The 17,743-nt window shown below is 40.2% G+C and overlaps 1 protein-coding gene across 2 annotated transcripts in view; it reads right to left on the bottom strand.

Moving 5' to 3' along the window:
• MAMLD1 (mastermind like domain containing 1) overlaps positions 1 to 17,743 on the bottom strand; it is a 246,200-nt gene that overhangs the window by 116,552 nt on the left and 111,905 nt on the right. Inside the window, exons 1-2 of one of the 2 annotated variants that reach the window (XM_059859614.1) lie at positions 10,281 to 10,407; positions 10,073 to 10,146 (exon numbers count right to left, since the gene is read on the bottom strand). The gene's annotated coding sequence lies outside the window, so the exon portion shown is untranslated. Of the gene's footprint in view, positions 1 to 10,072; positions 10,147 to 10,280; positions 10,408 to 17,743 lie in introns of those variants that run through there. The other variant, XM_059859613.1, reaches the window with a different exon arrangement.

Here is a 17,743-nt window from a genome sequence, read left to right as displayed (position 1 = left end):
AGATGAAACTATAATGTACAAGAGCTGCCTTCTAACATATAGGATTTCTTTTCTTAAAAATATCAAGAAAAGATGATTCTATGGTACTACATATTCTGTGTTTGCAAATGCACTGTTGTTTGATATGTGTTAACTTCCCAGGGTTCCTAGCATGCATCACTGCCAGTAACCAGCCCTCTCAAATGAGCATACCAGTCAAGATGAGATTGTAAAGATGAACTTCTTTATTTTTCAGAGGTAATCTGTCCTTATGGTGCTCCCCCCCCCCCCCCCCCTTAAATGTTCTTTCAGAGAAGTAAAGAGCCTTTTAAGCAGTTGCTTCCTTTCCATCCCTGTTCTTTTCTAATAGGTGATGGATCACTTGGAGAAAACTTGAGGAAGGGTATGAACTGGAGTCCAACTTGAGATTCCCCATGCATCTATTTCTTCACTTGCCAACTGCTGTAATACTGAATCATCTTCCAGGCTAAATTCATTTTAAGTCCTTTTATGAAAAGTGGCATATATTATTATGGTATCAATGTCTGATACCATTTTTAAACAAGTTTAGTGCAAGATTTTCTCTTCTCTCGTGAAGGGGGAATGAATAACTCTAAGTGCCCTTCTAGGTGCACTTTCCTCAGAAAGCAAACCTAGACTTTCTACACCAAAATCCCTAAGCATCACTATCTCATATGAGAGGACCAAAAAATCACTATGAGGTGGATGAGAAGCCATAGCAGACTGAAGCCTCTGTGCACATGTAACTGGGACAAAGAGCCATACCAGTCAGGATTACACATGCGTGCATAATTATCTGTTACCCAGCAATTATGTGGAGAAAGCACTGCCCATCTAGATCTGCAACAGCTACTGTGCACACACACAAAGCATCTACATGCTGTCTTATTGAGGAACAGGAATGAAACAACTTTAAAAAAAAAAAATCACCAAAGAGGACAAAAAAAGCATATGTTAAGGTATGATTGACAGCCGCCATAATGGACTGTCATGTCAAAAGAACTGCCTTGCTAATTCTCTTACATAATGAGCTAGATGCTAGGCTCTCCTTGCAAGTTTGATTGTGCACCCTTCCATCAATCTTACCGACATCTTGGCATCTAAAATACAGCAAAACCACTTAACAAGGGCTCTTTAAACAGGAAAGAGAAGGGATGTCTCTGTGTATTAAATGTGATGTGGAGGTTGCTATGGTAAATTTGAACATGAGAACATTGCAGTGCAAAATTCCATACTGGTGGCTAGAGCTGAAGCTAGCCATGCCTCCAGGTTCTTTAGGAATACTTGGATTGCATTATTCAATCAGTGGAAAAAATATGGTTCTGGTGCTACTTTCATGGTAAGGAGAAAAAAAAAGTGCCTTTGTCTAATCCTTTTCTTTGTGTGTGTCTGCAGATCCCTAGAGTATTGATGAGGAATATCCAAAATGGGTTGTAGTATGTTCTCTCTGCAGCTTTCAAATATGGGGCTCCATCCCCCAGACTCCTTCAGTAACTAGGACTGGAAATATACATGCATTTCTCTCTTTTTTTTTTTCTTCACTTCGTCTGGTTGTCACAGTTACATAATGCTGCCAGTTGTAATCGCAGCTCAGTGGTGTTGTTAGGCAACTCCGTTAGCTTTAGTTATTGAATTGAAAATTGCCATATAGGTGTCGACTATCTGCCCTGCAGTTCTGGTGATTATAGCTTTAACTATTGGCACTTCCCTCATTACCAGTTCTCTGAGTTCCCATTCTGCTTGCCAGATTTATAATCCACAGAGCCCCTTGAGCTGTGAACTGCTCCCACCCAAGCAATTGGAGATTAATTGCCAGCTCTGCTCCAGGGCCCTGTGGCAGAGGGGGACTGAGCTGCTCATCAGAGTGAAGTTTAGTGTATAAACATTTACTGGGATTTACTGTTCTCAGGGTTATTTCATGTTTCCCCTTCAGAAGAAATTCCATGAGAAACCTACTAATTTCCCAGCTCCACAGTGACATTTCTTCATACATTTTTGTTGCTTCTACTCATTTTTTATTGCAAAAGTACCAAAATAAGTAGCACACTACAAGCTCACTGGTATCTGCACCGTGGCCCATAGCACACAGGAGCTGCCACCACCAACATGCCTACTTTATCCAGTGCCTTTGGAGTAATTTATTATTGTTTATGTTTGTTCCATGTCTCTTTTTTTTTTCCTATTTTTTTCTTGCTCACATTTTTAAGTTTTAAACATCAGTTTAGCCTGTGATCCCTTTTTCCTTTTGGTCAAGAGATATTCCCCTCCACAAAGTATCATTTTTTGCATGCACGATTCCATTGTTCTCCCTTTGCAAAAATCAAACTGTCTGGCAGACAAGTCCTGGGCTGACTGAGCACAAATGCTGATCTGACTATTCTGTATGATCCTCACAACTGGAGTTATTTTCAACCCCCTCAAACTTCCCTCTTTCCAGCACTTGGCTGGTGTCAACTTTCAGGGGTTTTGTGCAATTGCTAACAACATTAGAGCCCTCTCTGTGCTTTTGTTTAAACACATTTAAACAGGATTCTTGACTTTCTTCAACTCAAAAATATTCTCCTAAGGCACCTCCCTCCCATGGCTCCAGAAATCAACCCCATTCTTTGTACAGCATCACTGACAACAACAGCACCAATTCTGACTCACCCAGCCAACCTCTACAATTTTCACAGTCAAAAATACCAGCCACAAAGAAACAGATTTCATACCTGAAATATCACTCCTCAAGCTCTGTCAGTACAACACTTGTTTAGCTGGTATTTCTTACTCATCTCATGCTCCCATGTCTCCTCATTGTAGTTCCAGGCTCCCCCAGTGCTCTGGATTGTTTCCAGCCCCCCAGTGCTCCTTCTTATTCAGCCTTTCCTCTCACCTCTTTCCCAAGCCTCAAAAGCTTCATCTCCCTGCAGGACCCTCCCTTATTTGCCAGAGCTGTTGCCAAATTACTGCTTTAACTGATCAATTATTAGAATTGCACCAAGGTATTTAAAAGCTTGTAGCTGTAGCTTTTAAATTCATGGGGTTAGAGGTGACTTTCTGAAAGCACAAACAGATATGGGGAAGTTACCAAGTCTGTTTTCTTAACTTTAAATTTCATTGCTGTCCCTTATTTCTTTAACACTTCTGATAAACTTTCCCCCAGTATTTCTGTGTCTATTTTTCAAAGCTGTGTGTCTGTTTTGGACACATATTTGTTCAGTTTCCTTATGAACACCTTGGAAACAAATTCATCCTCTGGATTCCTGAATCCTGCTCCTATGTACAAAAAGTCTTGCCCATTCTGCACATCCCAGTTTAATATGAGTGAGATATTTGCACAGGCACTGGGAGTGAAATTTGGGGTGGGAAGAATATTTATGTGATGAAAGCATGTGTTACAGACTCTGTTCAGCTCCTGATTTCTACCTCTCACAGGCCTTGGTGATCTCGGATACTGCTTTACTCCTTTATGACTCAACTTCCTACCTGTAAAATAGTGAGGATAATGTTTGGAATGACTGGTGCTTGTGAGGTTGTAGGGAAAAAGCCACTAGACAGGAAAGTAAATAGAAAGATAAAAAGATCTTTTGCTCTCATCTGTTGAAGTAAGGTTTTTTTTTTCCACCTAGCCCTCTTCAGAGTACTTGAAAGTGAAAAAAGAATTGTGTTTCTCAGTGGGCTAGATAGTTTCAGCAAGAGCATTTCTCCATTTTTAAAAAGTATCTCTCATTTCAGTTGTCATTCAGGGAATCTGTTTTGTATGGTTTTTTTTTTCCCCCTCCACTTGTGTATCTGTTCTACTTCTAGCTTCGTTATCTTGGGCTCAAAAACATTTCCACTCTTACTATTCAGATGGTTTTGTGTTCAAAACTCCAGACATCAGCAGTATATGACTTGTAACATGACATTTAATATTTTTTCAAGTGTACATTTCTCTATTGGGCTTTTGAAATTGCTTTTAGTAAGGGCAATCTTTTAAGAGAAGAAAAAAAAAAATCATGGCTGTCTTGCTTTGCATTACCATGTAAAATCACCTTTCTACTTTTTGCAGTTTTGTGGTTTCTTCTATGACAGTATAGATTAATGGATGCATTTTTTGTTTCTCAGAAAGATCTAATCATAGCATGGAAAGAAAGAGAAGCCAGTGAGAAGCCTCTGATCAGCCAACTCTCCCTAGATCAAATGCTCTCTGTTTGGGAACATCTGCCTTAAAAAATACCACCTGTTCATAAAAAAATACCAATAATAAAGTGCTCATATGTCAGATATTGCAAGGAATGTTTAAAAGCTTATAATAATCATTCCTTGTAAAGTAACTAGGTTATAAATTTAAGCTGAAAATATTGAAGAGCCAAAGCAAGTACATCTGCCTCTGTGGTTGGTATGACAGGATGGTACATGTAGAGCCACGAGCACATTATAACATTTGATATTTTTAATCAAATCCCATTTTAAGATGTGATGTGTGTTACTCCACTAAAGGTCATTTTAGTTACAGTAGCATTAAGGGTTTTCAATAAAACATTTTAAATGCCAGTTATATAACTGCTTTTAAAACATTTAACAGCCACATTGGTTACATGACCTGAGACAAAGGATATTTTCTCAGCACTTTGATATATTGTGGCTAGATTATCCTTATGGGAACGTTCAGTTCCATAATGGCCTCAGGTCATCCCATAATACATGGTATAGGATTTTTTTCACCAAAACAATAATTGCTAATGAAGCCAACGGTGATGGAAGTTCAATGACATGGCAGAGGATGGAGACTGCAGTCAATAATAGCAGCAGACACTGGCCAGTACAAGAAGTTCATCAGCACTATTCAAGGACAAAGAGATGTAGCAATAAGGAACGAACACACAGAGATCTGGGTCTTAGCACTGCATGGACATTACAGAACAGTAACTCAAGGAAACAGGAGTTCTTTCCTCCTCTGCATTCCCGAGAGTTTTTGCACCATTAAAATATGCTAGAATAAAGATATATTTAATAAAAGATATATATAATACAATACAGGTTATGTAGGATATGGTTTCAGGACTTCCCAGCCAGGTGTCCCTGGGCACAGACAGAGATCCACCTCTCCATACAACAAGCTCCATGTGATGTACAGGAGACTCCTGGCAGATCTCATTATTAGGGTAGACAGCTATTTCCTGTTAGGTTCTCTGCAGAAGGGTATCAGTGGAGCAGCATTTTCAGCTGTGGCATCTCATCCCTGCCAACTCTCAGGTGCTGGATCTTGCCCCCAGACCCAGCAACCTTTTTGACTCACAGTCCATGTGGCAGATCATCAGCCAACAACAAGACACATTCCTCTCTGTTTCTTTAACTTTTTTTTTTTTCTTACTTATCTCTTTGGGTTTTGGGTTCTTGTGGTTACAGCCACCTATGCCTATGCAATCCTGGGCTGTGGAACATGGATGGGGTTGGCAGAGGGTTCTAGCCATGCCTGTAGACTTCTGCTCCCTCCAAGCAAAGCAAGTGGATTTTTTTTTTTTAATACAAAGAAAATATTTGTTGCAAAAAATGAAATAAAAATAATATATTGTTATTTTCTTCTGCTCTGAGCAGGAGTTATTTGATGACCTTCTGAGGGCCTGTCCAGCATGAATTATTCTAAGAAAATGTGTATATTTGTTGAAAAGCAATATAGGAAAAACTAACAGTGGCAATCCTTTTTCACTGCTCTTAGGCATCCTGTCTTTCTCAGTGACTTCAGGTCATAATGAAATTAAGAAGTTTCTGTGTTTCAGAATAATATCTTTTGCAGCCAATTTTATCACGAGCCAATGAAATAAATGTTTCCAAAGTGAACAGCTGGCATCTCTTTTCATAAAAGATTCCCTTTTAGAACACTATTTCCAAACAATATTACAGTGGCTCCATTCACATGGCTATAGTTAAGACTGTGTCAATACTTCTCTTATAAACCTTGTTTTTTAAGGGTTTATAACTTTACAGCTGAGCCATAATTAGCTGGGATTTGAGTTAAGGGACAAGAGTTTAGACTGTCTGTGACAGCATTTTTGCTAATATTAATAAAATCAGTTTTAAATCATAAAAGAGTAAAGCAGAGTAATTTATATGCATAAAAAGGATTCTTGAAAATTCAACAGCTTTGATTTTAAAAAAGGGATTTTGACAAGTGATTAGAATATACTGCGATTTCCTTATTTTTTGTCTTTTTAAAAGAAAAAGAGCAAAAAAACCCACTAGAAACTCAGTTTGACAAATATGGAAATTCAAAATCTAAGTGGATGGTCTCTCCTTAATTTATGTTGTTATGAAGAATGGGTACAATGGTCTCATTAAAAGGCACAGAATCAAGCTTGTGTTCTGTGGCTTTACTCAGTTCTTGCTGGCATGTAAGCAGAGTTTTTAATACTTGATATAATTTTGTTTGAGTATTTTATGACAATCCCAATTTGCATCCTGCCTGTTGTTTTATGGGCACTTCAGTCTCAGCCAACAGCCCACCTTTCTGCACCCCCCGTTTCCAAAGCCATTTTTCGTTACAGTGCAAAAATGAATCCCTCCTGTTTCCCATTCCAGTCATCCTCAGCTGGGCTCCCCTGCCAGCCCAGGTTCCCCTTTCAGCATGAGCCCACCCTGGTTTCTGTCACTGGGCTCTCCTGGCTGCAGCAGGATTGCATGGCAGGGAGAGCCAGACCTGGTTCACTCACTGTGTATCCTAATGGCAGGGAACCAACAGTGAGGCGTACTTGTGGTGACACACAGGGTGGGTACAGCCCAGGATCTCACTCACAGACACTGAGTGACCTCTGCATTGATACAGCCTCATGACACCCCTTCCCCTTTCTTCCCTGTGTAGGCACTGTCAGTGTTTTCCTCCTTCTTCCTTTACCAGGCAGTTCTTCATGTACCCCAATTTGTTAACATAATCTTGGCTGAGCTAGGAGACTTTTTTCCTAAACAGAAGGATAATTGGGGTGATTTGGAAATACACCTATTTTAGCCTAGTATGTTATCTCCAGTGATTCTGAACAGAGCAAAAGGGACAGACTTTCACCTTAGCATTCCAACACTGTGGAAACAAACACAAACCTTTAACGTTCGAGTGCAAACAGCAGCCACAGAGCTCTCCTTGTTACCACTGCTGACTGATCTGTTTGGGAATTGCAGGCTAGGATGACTGTATCCTTCTCAGGCCAGAGTGAACTGTGTTACACAGTCAGAAGCCTTCCTGAACTCTGTGGCCATCACCCTCCACAAAAGAATGAAGTTAAAATTGTTTCTCTGAATTCAAATGGAATCAATACTTCCCAGGAGACAGATGGGCTTTTCTTTTCTACACTGAAAAAAGAATCAGTGTCTGGAGTTCTGGTTTAAAGTTTTCATTCAGCTACAGGACACCACTAGGAAAAGACAGCAGAGATTGGGCACCTGCTTTTTCTCCTTGATCAGCCCTGAATCATTGAATTTGATATTTTATATAAAGGGAGCTTGCTGTTGCTCTTGCATGCAGCTTTTTAGACTATACAGTCTGGCTCAAGCAAGAAGGCCATGCTTATTCTTTTTTGGAGCTTTTTAATTTTTACTCGTAGCTGAATCCTCTAGGTCAATTGTATCTGCAGGGGTGGGAGAGGAATTTAATTGCTTTTACTTCCTACCTTCATCTCAGGGTGACCAGTCCATTAATAATGCACAGGAAGCAACTAGGAAATGCATGGTAGATTAGGGATTAATTGATATTTGGAAAGATTTCAATCCACATTTGAAGGAAAAGGTTATGCACTGTAGTCCAGCTCTAGTTACTATGTGCATTTGATTATTACTTCTTACAGCCCTGCTTCTTATGGTTTTAGATCTGTTTCTCCCCTTCTTTGGCCAACAAGGCTTTTACAAAAATTTCCTTGTTTGTTTCTTGCTAGAGATATTTTCTATGTTTCTGATACCACCCAATATCAAATAAATACATATATTCCTCTGTATTTTCCAGTAGCTATGAGCTTTTTCTGCACTGATACCACCCACAGTTCCGTTATGAACAATTTGACTTTCCAAAATGTTATTGATTTCTCTGCTTGGAAGGTACAAGATTAATAGCTTTAGAGGCAAAAGTCCTTCAATCCATTCACTGAATAGGTGCTGCAAGCTTGCTTCAATGCCTGCAGATGTGCTTCAGCACATCACTTTAAGTTAGAAACATGAGTGAGGCACTTCTCAAATCAACAAGGCACTAAAATACAGGAAACAGATGGGTAATTCCAGTGATGTCAGGGCAGGAAGGTATGATTTAGTTGGTTTGAAAAGGATGAGCCTGACAACTTGACTTGTTTTGCCATAGAAATGATAATGACTTCAGTAAGTTCTTTAGCCATTTTAGAGGCTTCAGAACAGCTAATACTGACACCCATAAAACCAGCAACTACTGGTAGCAGAATTTGACTCTAGCTGTCAGGAGTAAGGGATGAGTGTAAAGAATAGCAGACCCAATAGTAAAGATATATTAGATTCTTTTAAGACCTTGAGAAAATCACCATCTTTTGTCAATGCTAGTTACATTAAAAATAGACTAAAATAAGGAATGTTACATAAATGTCCAGTTACAAGCACTTTGATAATGTTAGGTGAATTGGGCAAAGACCTTTTGAGGACCCCTGGTGTTACAGCAGCTTTTATGATGGTATTTGAATTTGAGAGTAATGGATTCTTCTAAGCAGCTAAAGCCAGACTATTTGGAAAAGGTTCAGGGCTGCTAAATGCACACTGCAGAGAATGTAAAATTTGAGTGGCCGTCTCAATTTAGGACTGAAATGTCAAAGGAGAGGTAGACCTGAGTTTCATATGTGGTACCATGGAGTATTTGGAATTCTAATCATGGAAACACTTAAGTACTTCTGTAATAAACTGCCCCCTGAGAGCAGAGCTAGACTAGTTACTAATGTCTGTCAAGATCCAGTAAGTGAGTAAAGAAACAGTGATGGTGACTGTCCTTTGCAGTAATCGGTTGGGATTGGAGGAGTTCATCTCCTGAGCTAGTAAAGGTCACATCATAAGTGACTTTTACAGTCTACCAGTGAGTGTTTTGCACTGCCAATGCAGTTATGTTTTAATTCCCTCTTTGACAGACCAAGAGAAAGGGAAAGTTATTGAAATATGAGAAGTATCTCAAGAAGATGCCCAGGAGGAATCTTTGCTCATCTCAACACATCACACAGTCATAACAGCTCTGATAATGCCACCTTTTTTCCATTGCATGATATCTTATTCAAATACCCTCTGTCTAATGAGTATGAACAGTAAGTAGTATATCCTATATTACAGTATTAAATTTAAAAGTATGCTTTTTACAGCAATTGTTAAGTGCAGTTTTCAAATCCCTTCAGTATTTTTCATCTACAGAAGTATTTGGGGTATTTTGCTAATTCTGGTTTTATTAATATATTTGGTGAAGGTTATCTGAGTTTCATCTCTTAATCTAGGAGACTTTGCAAGCACTATTTGCAAGCACTGATTTATCTGTTTTGATTCATTAAATAAATGAGGAAAGAATTGTAAACTGTACTGGTGCCACAATGGGGTAGTTATGCTTCATTTTAATTAAAATCAGGATCTAAAAAATATTTTATTCAGCGGCTATCTACCTTGCTGTTCTTGGCCTAGTTTCTTCAAGTACCTAGAGATTCTGCTGAAGTCTTCATTTGCTCAATCTGCCAAATCCAGAGCTGCATTCTGTGTACAGCTCAGACTGCAGGCACATTTTCAGCCAAAAGAATCTGAATTGTCTGGTCACAAGCATTTGTGTAAAGCCTGTGTTGCTTTTAGACAAATCTGCTCTACTTTCCACAACTTCCAGGCTCTGCACCTTGCAACCTTGTGGTTGCAAACTTCCCCTGTAACATTTGAGGAAAGAAGACTCCACAACCTTCCATTTCTATTTTACTTTCCCCCCAATCTCTGCAGGACCCCAGAGATTGTCATGGGGAAATCTCTGGCTCCAGTGAGTTTGCTGACCAAGAATCACAAAAAAATAATGAAACTTGTGCAATCATCACAGCACAAAGCAATACAAGTTCTTTCAAACAAAGGTAGCAAAACCTAATGAGAGTTTCCTTACCTTTGGTGAAACTCCCAGCTACGTGGTTTATGGCTGGCCCTCTGTTCTTAGTCATGTCCAACATATCCTGAGTTCTGCAGGAGAAAGTGATTGTAATTAGCAATCAAATAAATATGAGTTTCCATCACAGCTTATTTTTCATTTTAGTTGTCAATGATCTCATCCCTCTCAAAATCAGTTACATATTGCCTTGGAGACCACAGGTTACCTGAATGTTGCTAGGATGCACCATTTGCCTGATTCTCTCTCCTTTTCCTCAGCCACATTGCCCACTCTCTGTGCTGTTAATCCATTTATTGCCATTCTGCACCCCTGTGCTGGGAAGTTCCTAAGTGGCCTTGTTGCTTACCTTCCTTCTCACTGCACTGTGCTTATCTTGGAACACTGAACAGAAAATATTTGCATGTGCATTTATCCCCTAGATGGGCTTTTGTGGGAAATGTTGCAAACAGACCACAAATGAAGTTGATGTGAAACTGAGAAAAGCAGGTGGATAGTGTTATATACAGCTAAATTGAGAGGGGATGTGGAAGACAGAACAATCTACTATCTAAACTTCTATACAATCAGTGCAGTTTATCTGATTGACCTGTATTACCATTGGCAGCAAAAAGCTCCAGTTGGGAAGCACTTGTTGGTACTGACAGCAAAGGGAAATGGAGTGAAGAAACCTGAATGAACTGAGCTGAAAAAAATAGGTAGCCCAAGTACCTTTTCCTTCCTAATCATCATGTTTTAATACAACAGAATAAAGTGGCATATAAAAGGGCAATGTGCATTTTCTTCAAGGACTTGTTGAAACCCATAATACAGCAGCTTTGTAATTTACTGGTAATATGTACACAATAGAAAGGATCAGGAGCAGAGTACTATCACTATATTTAGAGATAATGCTGCTTTTCTTTCATAGGCTTGATATAAACTTTGATTACATAGCATTTCTTTAATTTGCTGCTATTCAAGAAAACCCTTAGAGCACTGCAGCAAGCAATGCCTCTCTTTTACATTTGCATTTTTTAATTTGCATTTTTTAATTTCCCAGACTGCAGCTCCACACCTACACAGGCTTCCCCTGTGGGAAGGAAGAGAATATATTTCAGTATGAATGATACTGTTTTTCTTCTCAAATAGCTGTAATTATTAATTCCAGAGATTTACAAAAAAATCACTTTGCTACTGTTTCACTTAAGCGTGTAGGGTTTTTTTCCTAACCAACATCAGATGCCAATCTATTGCTCCACTGGTACCCATTTTAAATAGGGCAGCCAAGCAAAAAGTTCAGCCTGCTCAAATGACTGGCTGCTGCTCTCAGCAGCCTGCTCGTGCATTCCTTGCATACCCCAAAACGACACTGAGTGCAAGCGGAGTTTGGTGCTTTTAAAGGAAGAGCCATTATGTCCATAATAGGTTAAGCCCCCTGTGGCACATTAATGGCAAGAATCTAGACCAGGTTACTGAGCACCACAGGCTATTTACTAACCAGCAGGGACCAGTTTAGTCAATACTCTTAAACATGTCCTAAACCCTGTGTTATAGGAGCTGGGGTACGTGCCTGTGGCCTGGGTGATGCACACTTTAAACCCCACTGTTCCTCTCTTGGATGGGGACCTCAACCTGGATCTCTTCTGTCTCTTAAGAATGTCAGGCTATTCCAAAACATTCAGAAAAGGCTGTTACAGGAATATCCTATAAAACAATGGTTATATCACTCACATGGCAAGTGACAAAGTTGGGACATCTCATCAAGTAATTCAACCACTGGTATTTCACTGCATAAAACACAAATTGTAGCAGTGACACTGGAAGAGGCTAAGAGAGCACACAGGGCTCAAAAATGCTGGTGAGCAGAGCCCTTCTGAGACCTAAATTTAATTCTATATGCCACATTTAGCAGAGGGACATTTAACTTTCCATTTCCTAGAAGCTGTCCAATTAGCAGGAAAAAAAAAAGGCTTCCTCCTTACTCTGTTTGGCTGTTTGGTAGAGAAGTGTTAGCTTCCTTTGAGCATAAACCTTCAAGAGAAATTTCAGAATCCCAGGTGACACCTATGCACTCAGAGGTCAGAGAGCTGTCCTTCCCTGGGGCATCTGCTCCCGTCTGACCCACCAGTTCCCCCTTCAATATGGTGGCTCCTGGGACTGGCATTTTTAACTTCCCCACCTGGTCCAGCTTTGCAGGCAGAATCAGTGCCTAAGGTGGATTTCTGTATCTCACACAGAGTCTTGCCCCTGAAGAGCCTGGGATGCTAAATTTGAGGCATGACATAAAGAGAGAAGGCAGCAAGCAAAATTAGACCTGCAAAAAAGATGGCAGCAGGAGGGCAATGGCTCTGCTCAGGAATTTAGCCAAGTACTAATGCCTGTCTGTTGGAGAGTATCTGTCTCCAGAACAACTCCATCCAGAGGCTGAGGCAACAAAATGAATTATTTGACTTTCTCTATCCAAGACCTTGCAAAAGAAAATTTACAAACACATTGTGTCTTCCCAAGACCGAACGTTTGCTCACATAATAAAGTGGGGGAAAAAAAAAAGCACAGAAGACTTTATATAACAGTACCATCTTGCAACACCTGCCATAACAATATTTTATTTGTCAGTCTTTTCTTATCCCACATCTCTTGAAGTTGGCTAGGTTACTCCATCAAAGGACAGGAGTAATAGCATCACTTCAGATAAAAGAAAAAGAGGGAAGTGTGCTGTACACAATCTGCCCATCACATCACCTCACAGTTACATTAACCAAACAGGCACCACATCTATGAAGAGTTTACAGACATGGCAATCCATGCCAGCTGCAGCTTCTTCTCAGGTATGGGAAAAAATGCTCCCCTCTTATATGGTACCTATAATTTAAAATGATGTACACAGATTAATTAATGGAATGATCTTTATGCACATCAATGCACTGAGTCAGAGAAAGATTAAATAAATGACAAAGCACGAAATTTAACAGACACAGGAAGTAGCAGAGCCATAAACAACACTGAACTCCCAGATTTCAGAAAAAAAACCCTGTTCTCTAATTCAACTATATCATTTACCTTTCTTAAAGTATATGTTTCAGACAGCAAATCTGCTGTGCACAGCACTGAGCACATCATCAGCTCTTTGCAAGTACTGAACTGAATAAATAATATTATCTATAATCCCAGTACTATGTCCTAAACCACTAAATCTATTACAATTTCAAACCTTTGTATTTAACTGACTTTGGTAAAGATAATTCTGAAAGCTGCACTATCTTGGTACGACTAATTAATATGTAATAATAATGATAATCATGACCAATAATGCTGCCTTAATAAGGATTTAATCCTACTGATCATTTTATGAAAGCACTTTGATAATAATGATTATTTATTCTTACAGTGTGTTTTTCATGTTAGCAACTTCAAGTACCATGATGATTAATAAGCTAAAGAAATAAAGAGATACAAAAAATAACAAGCTTATGAGACTGCTAATATGCTGAGCTTATTTAATAAACCTTACCAAATATAAAACTGTAAGGGAGATTCTCTTGGGAGAGGAGGGAAAAAACCCCCAACATAAAGCCCTGAAGGCTATGTCAGCAGGATTGAATTGACCTGTGTATCACTGTCATTTCCATTGTCACTCTAGCAAACAAAATAAAATAATAAATAGCATTTAGTGCATGATGGGCTAGGCTGTCAGTTGGTGTAAAGAGGTGCACTGGCATTAATGTAAAGGACCTGTACATCTGGCCCAGCATTTTCAGTGGCCTGCATAAGCATAAGAAAATACCAAATATGTCTTGTCCATGATGACTTCAACAGCCAGCAGAGGAAGGACACGTACTGACAATGCTCACATACTCTGGTGACAGTGGATGTACTTAGCTACTTACCTAAGTATTGGGACTGGGCATACTGAGATCTTTCAGGGGCTTTTTTGGCTGCAATAGAAGTGTCTCTTGCTTTCCTTCTCTTGTGTTCTCCCTCCTGAAGCTAAGCCAAAGGCTTTGGTATGACCCAAGTTAGATTTTCATAGATATTCATATCAGACCAATAGAAAAATTCACGTGGTCCAAAAAAATCCTCCAGAAGGGATCCTTTTAGGCTACAAAACATTGCATAGACAGCATTTTGCCAAAAGAGCTTAGAAAGGAAATCACCTGAGCTGGCATAATTTATAGCAGCAAAAGAAATCTTCTGCAGGATGGTTTATATAATTAGAGAAGTCTGGTTAGCAGTACAGGCAGTTTTTATACACAGTGCTCAATCCTTACCAAGAAGCTTTTACTGGTTTGACTTCCCTGGCAACATCTTGGTACTAGAGACCAATTTTAAGAGATCTATTAATCAGCAAAGGTCTCTCCTGGAAGGTGAAATTTCTTGGGTTAAGTAAATTTCTACTTGAAAGAGTCCCCTGAATTTGCTCCTACCTGGTACAGATTGCTCCAGTAGCAATGTGAAACCAGGAAGAAATGGGTTATGGGATGCACAAGAGAGGAGAGAAGTCCCAACGAGGAGCTATACTGAGACAGGAGATATAAATGGAAATCATCCACAGTGATTTGTTCATGGGCTCCACAGCAATGTCCATATGCTGAAGCCAGGGAAGTGGAGAAGGGATTATCAACCTCAGGTGTGAGACAGGGAGACAGGAGCAAATCTTTGGAAGAAAAGCTGAAGAAACCATTGCAGAGAAATTCTGCAGTTCTTCCTCTTCATAATCATATTTGCTCAGGCAGTGTAGGAAATGATTGCACAGAGAAAGATAAAAAAGAACAAAAAGAGATGCCAGGTAAACAGAAGCCCTTTGACAAAAGAGAAGCCCAGCTCATGGTCAGAGAAACTAGATGATGGTAAGAAATAGCTGGTGTGTTTTGAATGCACACTATATAAACACTGTCTGAAGTTCATGGAAGTACTGAATTGAACCAACTATCTCTTTGTTAAGGGGATGAACAAAATTTCATTCCAAATAACTATCAAGAGTAGCCTCCAGCCACAGAAAGCAAATCTGAACAGGAAGAGATCTTAGCAGATCCAATACCAGCTTTCTACACTACCGGTCGATCCTTCTCCAAACTAATTTGTGAACAAAGAGAATAAAGGGCACATCATATTTTCTAACTGAAGAGTCAAGTATGTTGAATGAGAGTACAAAGTCATAAAACATATTCAGGTTATTAGCTATGTAAGAATTGAGGAGAAGATAGAGTGCTCCACACTGCATTCCTAGTGTTACATATGATAAGCAGAGACAATAGAAATTAGTGGAAAAAATTGGCATGCAGTGATTTCCTTCCCTGGGCCTCCTGCAATTTGCAGAACTCTGCAGAATTTCTTGGGCTGCTTGGTCAGCTTTCTCTTTTGCTGAAATATACTTGGATTTCAATGCTAACTACCACTGCTACAAAAGGAGGGTAGTTATAAAAGGTTGATTTGCAAAAATATTTATAAATTCTGCAGCTTTCTATTTTTAGGTGTTCAATTTAAGGCTTCTGGTGGCTGCAGACATCTGTCTTGTCAGAGATTTCTCTGTGGTGCTAACAGAAGTGAAGACTTAGATTCATCATGAAATGGGAACTAGGACTTTGATTCTACAGAAAATAGAACCCAGAGGAGAATCATAAACACACACACACAAATTTTCTTTGCATATAAATGTTTCTATTATTCTGATGCCAAGACGATTTTTTGCCTTTTCTTTTATATAACTTTATGTATCCTCAGTGTTCTTAGGCTGCATACTTGTAACTCCTAACGTCTGATAACTTAGCATAGCCCCAGTACTCTGTTAGGCCAGGAGAACAAACATCCTAACTCACAGCAGGAGGCCAGAAAACCCTACACTATCCTGGGAAACCACGGTTGACTCTACAACATATCCTGCAAACTGGAGATTTGGCCCATCCAGGGAGGAATTCCACAGATGGGGGAATATCACACCATTCATCCAGGCCTCCCATTGGGGCATCCTTGTTAGATCTGCTAATTTGTAAGGTCTGTAAACTGTATAGGTGATCTGTGCATTGCAGTGCACCCACCTTGGTGAAGTGGTGCACCAGAAGGATCCTTATTAAATACAGAGGTAAAACCCTTTCCCCTTAGCCATGCTGGCTCTGAATTTTCTAAAACCAGGATAAAGCATCAATTCCCAGGATTGTTCAGCAATGGAAATAAATAGGAATTTTCTTAGGGATTTCCAGTGGGATCAAGATGGAGCCAGGCTGTAGTCAGTAACAGCTTACAGGACACCAGCAAGCCTAGAACCATAGAATCTTTTTGTATGGAAAAGACCTCTAAGATCACCAAGTCTAACAGTTAACCCAACACTGCCAAGGCTACTACTAAACCATGACTCTAACTGCCATCCACACATCTTCTAAATACCTTCAGGGACCATAACTCAATCACTTTTCTGGGCAGCCTGTTCCAGTGCCTGACAACCCTTTCAGTGAAAGAATTTTTCCCAATCTCAAATCTAAAGCTCCTCTGGCACAACTTGAGGCAAATTCCTCTTGTCCTATTGCTTGTTACTTTGGAGAAGAGACCAACCCCCACCTGACTACAACATCTTTTCAGGCAGTTGTACAGAGCGATAAGGTTCCTCCTGAGCCCACTTTTCTCCAGGCTAAACACCCCCAGCTCTCTCAGCTGCTCCTCATCCCACCTGTGCTCCAGACTCTTCCTTAGCTCTGTTCTCTTCTCTGGACACACTCCAGCCCCTCAATGTCTTTCTTGTCATGAGGGACCCAAAACTGAACACAGGATGTGAGGTGTGGCTGACCCAAAACTGAACACAGGATGTGAGGTGTGGCCTGACCAGTTCCCAGCATAAGAGGATGGTCACTGCCTTGGTTCTTCCTCCCACCCAGCTTCATGCCATCCACATCTGGGGATGCCTGCAGTCCCCTTGTTCAGATCATCAATCAAGATGTGATAAGACAACTGGGCCCAGGACTGAGCCCTGGTGCACACCACTGGTGACAGCCCCAGCTGGATGTCACTCCATTCCTCACCACTCTCTGGGCCTGGCCATCCAGACAGTTTTTACCCAGTGAACAATGCACCCATCCAAGGCAAGAGCAACCAATTTCTCCATGGAAATGTTGTGGGAAATGGTGTCAAAGATTGGCCCTTCTAATTTTCTCCCTGCATAATCTCATGACATCTCTGTAGTCTTCCTGAGTTGTGTGCCCTTTCTTCCAAAAGTCATAAACTCTCCTTTTGTTCCTGAGTTACAGCCAAATCTCTCTGTGCAGCTGGAACAATCTTCCTCACTGCCTAGTCTTTTGGTACATGGGGACAGCCTGCTCCTGTGCTTTTACACTTTCCTTCTAAAAGTGTGCCCAGCTCTCCTGGACTCCCCTTCAGGACTGCCTCCCAAGGGACTCAGTCAACCAGCCTTCTAAACAGGACAAAGTCTGCTGGAAATCCAAGCGTGTCTGTTTGTTGGACTCAGTTGTTGCTGTTCAGCCTGATGTGAACTCCTAAGGTTTGTGTTCCCTTTCACTCAGTCTGTGTTTCAGCAACACACAGCTTAATATCTCTGCCTAACCATGTACTCTTGGTTAATGGTTCCCTATGCGGTCTGTCAATGCTCTCCTCAGTTATTCTGTATTTCTGTATAATTTGGAATGTCAGCTGAAGTAAAATTAAAGTTATCAGAAGCCCATTTGCTCAGTGTTTGTGCTAGGA

This window comes from Haemorhous mexicanus, chromosome 14 (assembly GCF_027477595.1).
Source record: "Haemorhous mexicanus isolate bHaeMex1 chromosome 14, bHaeMex1.pri, whole genome shotgun sequence".
Classification (NCBI taxonomy): domain Eukaryota; kingdom Metazoa; phylum Chordata; class Aves; order Passeriformes; family Fringillidae; genus Haemorhous; species Haemorhous mexicanus.
This window is presented reverse-complemented; position numbering and strand designations above follow the sequence as displayed.